Genomic DNA, 12,182 nt, shown 5'->3' on the forward strand with positions numbered 1-12,182 from the left:
TCATTGACAAAAGGAGCAACAGCAGGTGCATCAGCATGAACAGGGTCATGCTCTAACGCGGGGTCAGGAGCAATGACTGGCTTAGGGGCCACAGCAGGCTCCAGATCAACAAACTCCATCTCAAAATCAGCTGGATCAGCAAACAAGGGATCGACAGGGGCTACAGGATCCTCCAAAGGCTGGTCTAGATGGACGAACTCGATATCATGGTTTGGATCAAAACCAGGTGGAAAAACAGGATCTGAATCATCATCAACGTCATGATCAAACTCAAAACTGTGTGCAGGAACAGGTGCAGCTGATGACGCCATGTCAGGGTCGGCGTTGTGTGAGAGGTGCTGCACCCCCTGTGTGTGCGAAGGTGCAGATGCCACGGACTCAAATGAGTCTGGGACGGATGAATGAATGGGAGCCTCCTCTGCAGGAGCATCAGCAAGAAGTAGGATATCACCAGCAGCAATAGGGATCTCACCCTCAAGGTCATCCTCCAGTGGGTCCTCCTCAAACAAGTCGACGTCGTCGTCGGAAACAATATCAAGGGGCATATCAACAACATGATAAGCTGCAAGGGGTACAGGAGCAGGGATCACCACGAGTGGCAAGTCCCCAGCGAGATGGCCATCAGCAGGCTCTGCTACGACATCAGGCAGCGCAAAGGGCTGGAAGTCGTCATCGTCTGTGCTGGTAGTATCAGATGTGTACACCTCGTGCTCCGATGAAACTATGTTGTCTGATACTATAACCATGGGATCTGTAGTGTCTGACTCTCCAGTATCTGATGAAGGCATGATATCTGTATCACAAACACACATAGGCACAAACAATCGATCATATAATCAAATAAGCATGTTAGTCACCAATAAACAAGCAAGTAATCCTCCTAGTCTCACTAGACTACCTCCCAGCCTCTCAGACTGAATCTCCTAGTCTCTCAGACTAACTCCCTCAGTCTCCCCGACTGAATCCCTGGTCTCCCCGAGCAACCTCCCAGCCTTTAGGGCTGAACTCCCTCAGTCTCCCCGACTGAATCCCTGGTCTCCCCGACCAAACCATAAATTTTTATAAGGAAAAGTGCTCAACTTTTGTTTGTAAAAATATTTTGTATCCGGGATCTGGACGTAATGTATGCAATGTAAAAATGTTTTCGTGAGAGCCCTAGTGATCATAGTCTAGACTCGAGAAGGAATCCTAGTTCGCAATGATCAAAGCTCTGATACCAAGCTGTCACACCCTGGCTTTGCGGAAGTGTGGGTTTATTTGGTGTGACTTCTTAATACCATAGCTTAATCACAACAAGCTATATGCACATTAAACCATGATGTTCATCCATTAATTCAAGTTTTAAAAGTAAAATACGACAACATTGTTTAAAGTTGACACATGCAACAAGTTTACAACACTACAAAATGAAAACATTGTTCATAAGACACAACCACAAACATGAAATAAACGCAGTTTAAGACTTGTGACTCGTCTAGGTAAAAACCACAACCCCTAAACTTGGATGACATCACCCTTCTTACGCAGCTTGAAAACATAGCATACCTCGCCAGATCCCTAATTCCCTGAAATACATGTAAGTTGGAAAAATCAACAAAAATTGTTGAGCGAGTTCATGTAATTTGAGTATGTAAAACCTTTGTAATATGAAAATCCCTGGTATGTAGCAAATAAGGAAATAAAGAGATCACCAATGGTTTGCAAGGCCATTGATATGTGTGAAGTGCAGTAGGAAGACTCAAACCTAGCAGATTTTTGCGCTGGGCTCAAAGTCACCCCGAGGTCCGTTCTGTTCGGCCTGGAGTTGGGCTTGCTACACCCAGATAGATCTACCGCTAATGACCCTCGGTCCTACAATGAGGATTAATGGCCTCCAGTTTCAGCCTACTCACTCACATGATCAAAGTAGTAACCCTCCTTACGCTAACCATACCATGTAAAAAGTACTCGTAATCATAGTAACATGTATTTCACCCCCGAAGTATAAAAACTGAAAACAGTTAAGAGAAAAGGGGGACATGAACTCACAGAAGTGCGTCTCGAAATAGTCAATCCCAAACAACCTGCTACGTGACGACCTACACGTACTAACCTCTATTAGACGGACAGCCGGGCCTTGGCTTAAGGTTTAACGTCTTTGGGAAATAGTTAGGCAACTATTTCGTATTTACACTTCTTAATTGTATTCCTTCCCAATGATGGGGGTTTTAATACATGTGCGTTTTTTATAACTTCAAAAATATATTACTAAGTCTTACTTAATAAAATATATTTTAATTTATTTGTATAAAATATTTTATCTCCAAAATATACATATTTTTCCTAAAAATATTATATTTCATTCCATACATTTTCCCAAAATAATACTTTTATCAAAATACGCATTTAAGAGTATTTTCTGAAATTGCATAAGTTACATTTTAACGTTCGTGTGGTAGTAATAATACCGGTGTAACTTAGATATTTATTTGTAAAGGCGTTGGTATTATTTTGGAGTCGTTACTTTTCATGATAATTTCAGTAATTTTATTTTTACTCTAAAAATAATATATATATAGTTCACAAAATAATCATAAATTCACACAAGCGTTTTATTATGAAATATATATTCTAAATATATATTTAACAAATTTTATTTATGAAAATCCACCTCCGACACTTGGAAATTTTGTAATAAAAATCATGGCGAATTTTATTTGGAAAAACAAGTTAAAAATATATTTATAACACTTGTCACAAAAATATTTCTAAGTGTTATTTTGTAACGCCCCAAAACTCGGGTCTAAATATTTTATTTGGACATTTTATTTGGTTGGCATAAGTAAGTAGGATTTATTAGTTAAGTGGGATATTTCACAAATAACCAAGCTATCTAACTTGGTTAGATAGTGTTGGCTATCAATTGAGAATGGAAAATAATGGGGGTTAAATAAATAAGAGAGAACATGAGGGACTAAGGTTGCCAAATATGAATCTGAATTTAATTAAAAACAAAATCTCACACACACTAGATGGGTGTGTGCGTGAGAACGATCAGGGAGAAGAAAAAAGGGGTGAAACCCTAGTTCTCAAGAAAGCTTCAAATTGACAAGGAAATTAGGCTCAAATCCGATGCATGAACTCGTTTTCTTGATGATCTAGCCCTAACAAACATGTGGTAAGTTGTATTTTATGATTTGATGATCTTGCTATGAAGTGGGTTATGGTCAATCCATGAAATTGTATGAAATTGATCATGTAGATGTGTTAGAATCACATTATAGAACATGAACTATGCAAGATTCTAAGTAATTTGATGATTTTGGATGAAACCCACTTGTGGTAGTGAAGATGATGATATGGATAATCATGCATGTTCATTTGTTGTGTAAGATTGATGTATGATGTTGTATGTAATGAGTGATGGTCAGTTAATTTGGGTATAGTATGAAAATTACATGATTCTAGTGGAATTTGATGATCTTGATATGAGTTAGTAAGAATTTGCAAAGAATGCTTGTACATAATGTTTTGTTAGTAGTACATCCGCCAAGTGTTCGATGAAATGCCTAAGAGAGCAAAATTTGTGAAATTGTATGAAAGTTATGGGTAATTATGTATAGAAGGTGCTTATGGTGTAGCCATTAGCAAAATAATAAGTTAAGTATGCTTAAGGTGGAGTCATTATGAGAATTCGGATTTGAATGTATGGTTTGGTAAAATTATGCATTAGGAACTTGTACCTTATGTCCCAATGATGTAATGCTCGCCATATACTTTATGCATTTGATTCATGGTGATTGAGAGCAAATGTGTACGAATATGTGATGCGTAGTTTATTGATAAGTGATAATGTTGGAATTATGTCGTGTACATATGTAAGATGATAATTTGATTGTGCGAATGTCGAACAATGCGGTTGTCGAATGTAGAGTTAAGAAAGCATAAGTATGTGTATATTGTGTAAGCGACTAGGCGATCATATAGTTGTATGTGCTATACGACATTATGTATGAAATTAATATGATGTCATTAATATGATCTAAGTGGTTGACAAATCATGTCGTATGCGTGTTAGTGGAAGTCAATGTAGATAAGAGTTGGAAAAATGTATGTTAATATGAATAAGTATAAATACTAACATTATTATGGCATGACGGCATGAAAGAATAGGAACCACACTAGCATGGACCAAGCATGGAAGGCCAACGGGTCAAGATGAGGCAAGGAAGCGGTTATGAACACGGATGCACAAGGTAAGTGATTTCCGTAATCACTTCGTAGTACAAGTAAGTAATAAAGTGTTGTAATGAATTAAATATGATGTTTGAGGTCAAATATGTGTTAAAGTCTTTCGTCGTAAATGATGGGTTTAAGGTTGACCAAAATGCCCATGATGGGTATTTTGGGGTAAACGAACTTAAAAGTGGTTTAGAAGCAAGTTATTCGATTAGAGTAATGTTTTGGACAAGTATGGAAGTGGGGATGATGGTTTGGTCAGTCATAGACCAATTAATGCGCGAATACCCTTAACGGGTCAAATAGTTAGAAAATAGTTAAGTCGAATATATGTAAGTTAAGGATTTCCGTAATCCGGAGGTAAGATTTTAAGTTCATATGATAGAATGTGAATTTACAAGCATGTAGGAAGAAACGGGAGGTCAAACGGGTAAACGGTTCAAAAGTTACGTGCGTTTTAGTGCGTACGGACGACGTAACGAACCTGCAGAAAACTGCAAAAACTAGAGGGCGTCGCCGACGGGTAGGGTACCCAAAGGTGGGATCCTAAAGAATATGTAGTAATATGGTACCCAAAGGTGGGATCCTAAAGAATATGTAGTAATATGGTACCCAAAGGTGGGATCCTAAAGAATATGTAGTAATATGGTACCCAAAGGTGGGATCCTAAAGAATATGTAGTAATATGGTACCCAAAGGTGGGATCCTAAAGAATATGTAGTAATATGGTACCCAAAGGTGGGATCCTAAAGAATATGTAGTAATATGGTACCCAAAGGTGGGATCCTAAAGAATATGTAGTAATATGGTACCCAAAGGTGGGATCCTAAAGAATATGTAGTAATATGGTACCTAAATGTGGGATTCTAAGTTAAGAATTTCCTTAAGTAGATACGTATGAAGGTATGTATGTATGTATGTGTGAATATAAGTGGTATGTATGAATGAATGTATGTATGTATGTATGTAGGTGTGTATGTGGGTAGTATGTGTATGTGTATATATATCCAAGTGAGTATGTACGAAAGTGTGTGCACGTATGTAGGGTTGTGAGAAGGCATGTAATAGGTATGTATGTAGACATGTATGCATGTATGTATGTAGGTATGCACGTATGTAGGAACGTACGTATGAATGTAGGTACGTAGGTTTGTAAGCAGTTATGTGTGAACGGATGCACATATGTAAGTATGTATGAAAGTATATACGCATGTATTCAATGAAATTGAGTATTGACGATAATAATAGTGTGCCTTGTGAACGAAGTGTAACGCAGGTACAATGAGAAAGTCTCACCACGGAATGTACGATCAAATGGAAAGCTGGGATGTAAAGAATTAACGGAACAAAAAGTAAACGTGAATAAATCTTGTATGTTTATAATGCGTACTAATGTTATGAATTTAATGTGGTGAGCGCAGGTAGTACGAGTCATGAGGATCATCAAGGAACAGAGATCGAGGATCGAGTCACTAGTGAGATTGTACGGGAACGTTGATGTATATAATGTAGTAAACATAAGCTATGTTTCTACTTAGTAAATAAGTCGATTGATGGATTTATGTGAAAGAGTTATGTTAAAGTTAATTTTTAAATAAGTTAAGGTGTTTATAATGAAAGAAAGTTTATGGCTTGAACTTCCGCTGCGACTTTTAGTCAAATACGTATTAGGGTCTTACAAGTTGGTATCAGAGCCCTGATTTGAGGGAATCAAGTACGAGAAGGTAGGTACTTGAACTCAAACCTATGTGCTCTTGTGATAAGGAACCTGTACAATCCATGACTCGATCAAGATCTAAAGGTAGAAATGGTATGAAAACGTATATGTATGTATTCATATGGAGAAGCTAACGGTTTGCTATGTGCAAGGTAAGCTTAAAAGTTTGGAGAGGATGATCCGTGAATGCAGTCTAAGGTGGATGCTAAGGCAGTTAAGGATGCGAATGGACAGACGGACCCCAGATACACAATGTTGATATGTATGGGTACCGTTGTTAAAAGAAAAAGGAAGAAGTCTCCTTGGGAGGGTAAGTACTAAACGGAAGACAACGATATTGTCTTGGTAAAATTTTTAAAAAAAAATGTAGCACGAACTGAGACCCACTAATGCGGACATAAGGCGATGATTACCTGATGGCACGGAATTAGTATGTGAATTGCGCACCTGGCCAGTACGCAAGAAGCATATGATATTCGTGAGACCGTGGTAATTATCGCAGGTGTGTCCGTTAGAATTGGGTAGCAGGTGGGCGTGCGGGTGAAGTGGGTAGTAAGGCTCTCGGGAAATTGAGAGTACTATGTAGGAATGAAAAGTATGAGTGATAAAAATGAAGAATGTTGAATCCGTAAGAAAGTACGGATCAACAGGGTATAAATGAAATGTTTGAATCCGCGAGACGGATTCAAAGAATGAAAGGTGTAAAATGCAATGTTTGAATCCACAAGATGGATTCAAGGAATGAAATGCAGAAAATGATATGTTTGAATCTGTGAGACGGATTCAGCACGTGTAATGAATGAAAGATGTGAATGGATGATGTAAGTGAAATGTTTAAATCCGCGAAAAGGATCTAAAGTACGAAAGGAAGAAAATGTATGAATGGTATGTTTGGAACCGCTAGACGGATTCAAAACATGAAAGCAATAAAAGGCATGAAGGTGACGTTTGAGTTCGCGGGACGGATTTAAAATATAAAAAGGATGAAATTAGTCCACATCACAATGTGTCGACAGTTTGACCGTGGTTGTGTCAAACGAGTCATACGGGTAAATGTAAAGTAATAAACAAAAGAATGATCGTAGTGGGCATGCAAACCTAAATTTTTAAAGCGAAAGAAAGAAGTTCGAACAAGTTATGTGTTAAATGTGTTAGTAATTGACTCTTAGGAGTCATAATGAATTACGGGCTACGACCCGGATAATGATTTAAGTACGAACAAGAAGGGTAAGTTTTGTTAAGAATACCGAAATGATGTAATGAATGTCTTTGCAGGTAAGCATGAATGGAAAGAAGTATGAAGAGTACCTCAATACATCTATGGTAAGTAAGAAATGACAGTCCGACCTGGAAAGGTCAAACTGCAAAGGTTGATGAAATGAGGAACCAGAATAAAAGAATTTCATGTAAGGAATGAATTGCGAAATGTGTTAAAGTTTGTACGTAGGACGTTGAAAAAAAAAAAGGAAATATAGGTGAGTAATCACCTAGTATAATGAATGCCCGAATGAAATGTGCTAACCGCTAAAATTTTAGATTATAATGTTAGGAACTATTGATGTGATGAAACCAAATGAATTGGTGGAAGGATGTGCACGGGCGAAAGCGCATTACGCGGATGAATGAAATCTAGCCTGGTATGGCTAGTACTCGGGAAGAATGCGGATCGGTCTGGGTTGCGGATCGTCGATTGATGATATGAGATGAGGTCAGTAAAAAGTTTAACTTATGTTAGATGAGTAAGAATTGGTATATCGAAAGTCTATGATATGCGTATAATGATACGTCGACCCTTCTATGAAGGTGAAATGTAAGTAGAAAGGACTTTAGTAACGGGATGATAGGATTTGCTCGTGGTGAGCAGAATGAAACAAGGTATATGATACAATAATAGAATGAAATAAATCACAAAAGTGAAAATGACACTAGTAAGGGCTCTGGATAAGTTTCTGACCGTTCCTGTGTTTGTGAAGGTAAAGTTTGCTTAATTTAAGAAAGTAGGGACAAAGCGTACAAGTATACTCAATTATGAGTAAAATTTTAGCCAAGATCGTGAATATATTCGTATTGTATTACGCACTCTAAATGAGTACAAAGAAAGGAGGGTAAGAGTAAGAATGAGCAAGGTTTCGGGGACGAAACCTCTTTTAAGGAGGGTAGATTTGTAACGCCCCAAAACTCGGGTCTAAATATTTTATTTGGACATTTTATTTGGTTGGCATAAGTAAGTAGGATTTATTAGTTAAGTGGGATATTTCACAAATAACCAAGCTATCTAACTTGGTTAGATAGTGTTGGCTATCAATTGAGAATGGAAAATAATGGGGGTTAAATAAATAAGAGAGAACATGAGGGACTAAGGTTGCCAAATATGAATCTGAATTTAATTAAAAACAAAATCTCACACACACTAGATGGGTGTGTGCGTGAGAACGATCAGGGAGAAGAAAAAAGGGGTGAAACCCTAGTTCTCAAGAAAGCTTCAAATTGACAAGGAAATTAGGCTCAAATCCGATGCATGAACTCGTTTTCTTGATGATCTAGCCCTAACAAACATGTGGTAAGTTGTATTTTATGATTTGATGATCTTGCTATGAAGTGGGTTATGGTCAATCCATGAAATTGTATGAAATTGATCATGTAGATGTGTTAGAATCACATTATAGAACATGAACTATGCAAGATTCTAAGTAATTTGATGATTTTGGATGAAACCCACTTGTGGTAGTGAAGATGATGATATGGATAATCATGCATGTTCATTTGTTGTGTAAGATTGATGTATGATGTTGTATGTAATGAGTGATGGTCAGTTAATTTGGGTATAGTATGAAAATTACATGATTCTAGTGGAATTTGATGATCTTGATATGAGTTAGTAAGAATTTGCAAAGAATGCTTGTACATAATGTTTTGTTAGTAGTACATCCGCCAAGTGTTCGATGAAATGCCTAAGAGAGCAAAATTTGTGAAATTGTATGAAAGTTATGGGTAATTATGTATAGAAGGTGCTTATGGTGTAGCCATTAGCAAAATAATAAGTTAAGTATGCTTAAGGTGGAGTCATTATGAGAATTCGGATTTGAATGTATGGTTTGGTAAAATTATGCATTAGGAACTTGTACCTTATGTCCCAATGATGTAATGCTCGCCATATACTTTATGCATTTGATTCATGGTGATTGAGAGCAAATGTGTACGAATATGTGATGCGTAGTTTATTGATAAGTGATAATGTTGGAATTATGTCGTGTACATATGTAAGATGATAATTTGATTGTGCGAATGTCGAACAATGCGGTTGTCGAATGTAGAGTTAAGAAAGCATAAGTATGTGTATATTGTGTAAGCGACTAGGCGATCATATAGTTGTATGTGCTATACGACATTATGTATGAAATTAATATGATGTCATTAATATGATCTAAGTGGTTGACAAATCATGTCGTATGCGTGTTAGTGGAAGTCAATGTAGATAAGAGTTGGAAAAATGTATGTTAATATGAATAAGTATAAATACTAACATTATTATGGCATGACGGCATGAAAGAATAGGAACCACACTAGCATGGACCAAGCATGGAAGGCCAACGGGTCAAGATGAGGCAAGGAAGCGGTTATGAACACGGATGCACAAGGTAAGTGATTTCCGTAATCACTTCGTAGTACAAGTAAGTAATAAAGTGTTGTAATGAATTAAATATGATGTTTGAGGTCAAATATGTGTTAAAGTCTTTCGTCGTAAATGATGGGTTTAAGGTTGACCAAAATGCCCATGATGGGTATTTTGGGGTAAACGAACTTAAAAGTGGTTTAGAAGCAAGTTATTCGATTAGAGTAATGTTTTGGACAAGTATGGAAGTGGGGATGATGGTTTGGTCAGTCATAGACCAATTAATGCGCGAATACCCTTAACGGGTCAAATAGTTAGAAAATAGTTAAGTCGAATATATGTAAGTTAAGGATTTCCGTAATCCGGAGGTAAGATTTTAAGTTCATATGATAGAATGTGAATTTACAAGCATGTAGGAAGAAACGGGAGGTCAAACGGGTAAACGGTTCAAAAGTTACGTGCGTTTTAGTGCGTACGGACGACGTAACGAACCTGCAGAAAACTGCAAAAACTAGAGGGCGTCGCCGACGGGTAGGGTACCCAAAGGTGGGATCCTAAAGAATATGTAGTAATATGGTACCCAAAGGTGGGATCCTAAAGAATATGTAGTAATATGGTACCCAAAGGTGGGATCCTAAAGAATATGTAGTAATATGGTACCCAAAGGTGGGATCCTAAAGAATATGTAGTAATATGGTACCCAAAGGTGGGATCCTAAAGAATATGTAGTAATATGGTACCCAAAGGTGGGATCCTAAAGAATATGTAGTAATATGGTACCCAAAGGTGGGATCCTAAAGAATATGTAGTAATATGGTACCCAAAGGTGGGATCCTAAAGAATATGTAGTAATATGGTACCTAAATGTGGGATTCTAAGTTAAGAATTTCCTTAAGTAGATACGTATGAAGGTATGTATGTATGTATGTGTGAATATAAGTGGTATGTATGAATGAATGTATGTATGTATGTATGTAGGTGTGTATGTGGGTAGTATGTGTATGTGTATATATATCCAAGTGAGTATGTACGAAAGTGTGTGCACGTATGTAGGGTTGTGAGAAGGCATGTAATAGGTATGTATGTAGACATGTATGCATGTATGTATGTAGGTATGCACGTATGTAGGAACGTACGTATGAATGTAGGTACGTAGGTTTGTAAGCAGTTATTTGTGAACGGATGCACATATGTAAGTATGTATGAAAGTATATACGCATGTATTCAATGAAATTGAGTATTGACGATAATAATAGTGTGCCTTGTGAACGAAGTGTAACACAGGTACAATGAGAAAGTCTCACCACGGAATGTACGATCAAATGGAAAGCTGGGATGTAAAGAATTAACGGAACAAAAAGTAAACGTGAATAAATCTTGTATGTTTATAATGCGTACTAATGTTATGAATTTAATGTGGTGAGCGCAGGTAGTACGAGTCATGAGGATCATCAAGGAACAGAGATCGAGGATCGAGTCACTAGTGAGATTGTACGGGAACGTTGATGTATATAATGTAATAAACATAAGCTATGTTTCTACTTAGTAAATAAGTCGATTGATGGATTTATGTGAAAGAGTTATGTTAAAGTTAATTTTTAAATAAGTTAAGGTGTTTATAATGAAAGAAAGTTTATGGCTTGAACTTCCGCTGCGACTTTTAGTCAAATACGTATTAGGGTCTTACATATTTTCTGGAAAAATTTCGCCAGAGTTTCCTCTGTAACTGGAGGTGGCCACGCTTACTAGCGTATCATTTTCTTTTCAAAATTCAATCAACAACTTTTCAATCACCAATATACAATATTCAAACATCCAACTTGCCAAAAATAAGTATAAATCGCAAACACATGAACTTGTAAGTTGTGTAAAATTATGTAGTAACTTTCCAACATTTTTAGTAGATCTTTCTATCTTTAAAAATAAAATCAGTTTCTTGAAAACTTTATTTTTAAAGAATATGTAACTTTACAACTTCTCGTCCAAAAATTACGAAAATATTTCTTGGTTAAATCTTTTGTCAAACAAGTGTTTACACACTTGTTTGTTTGCAAAAATGCCTTTAGTTGTGTAAGATCCGGCTTTTAAACAAGATTTGCATCTTACACTTGGTTCTTTGAAAATACCACTTGTAGATCTTTAGATCTACTAGTTTAAAACTCCATTTTACAAGAAAATCACTTTTACACAAGTTCATGCTTATGTGTGGAAGGGTTCGTCATCTTGCTACTTTCACACTTAACATATTGCTAGTTCATGTTCCATGAACATGATCTAGCTTGGTTAGATGACGATCCGATCCACTGCTAGCAACAAACAACATAAAATAATCATTTCTAAACAAGATTCACAAGATTTACACCAATAGGTACTCTCTATCCATCAAGTTTATATTTCATTCAAGACTTTATGTTTTGATCTTTGGTGTTCTTGATTTTTATCCGTTAAACCTCTTATTAACCACTTTAAACATGAACAAGAGAGTGTTTAGAAGCACTTACAACTAGCTCATGGCTAGGGAAGAATCAAAGCGAAAACTAGGTGGATAAAAGCAACGTAGTGAGGTTCTTGAGATTCCGAAAGCACCGGGCCTCCTCGTATGATCTCTAGCACCTTGGGTTGTAAGTGGAATAG

The sequence above is a fragment of the Helianthus annuus genome, chromosome 16 (genome assembly GCF_002127325.2).
Source record: "Helianthus annuus cultivar XRQ/B chromosome 16, HanXRQr2.0-SUNRISE, whole genome shotgun sequence".
Taxonomy (NCBI): Eukaryota; Viridiplantae; Streptophyta; class Magnoliopsida; order Asterales; family Asteraceae; genus Helianthus; species Helianthus annuus.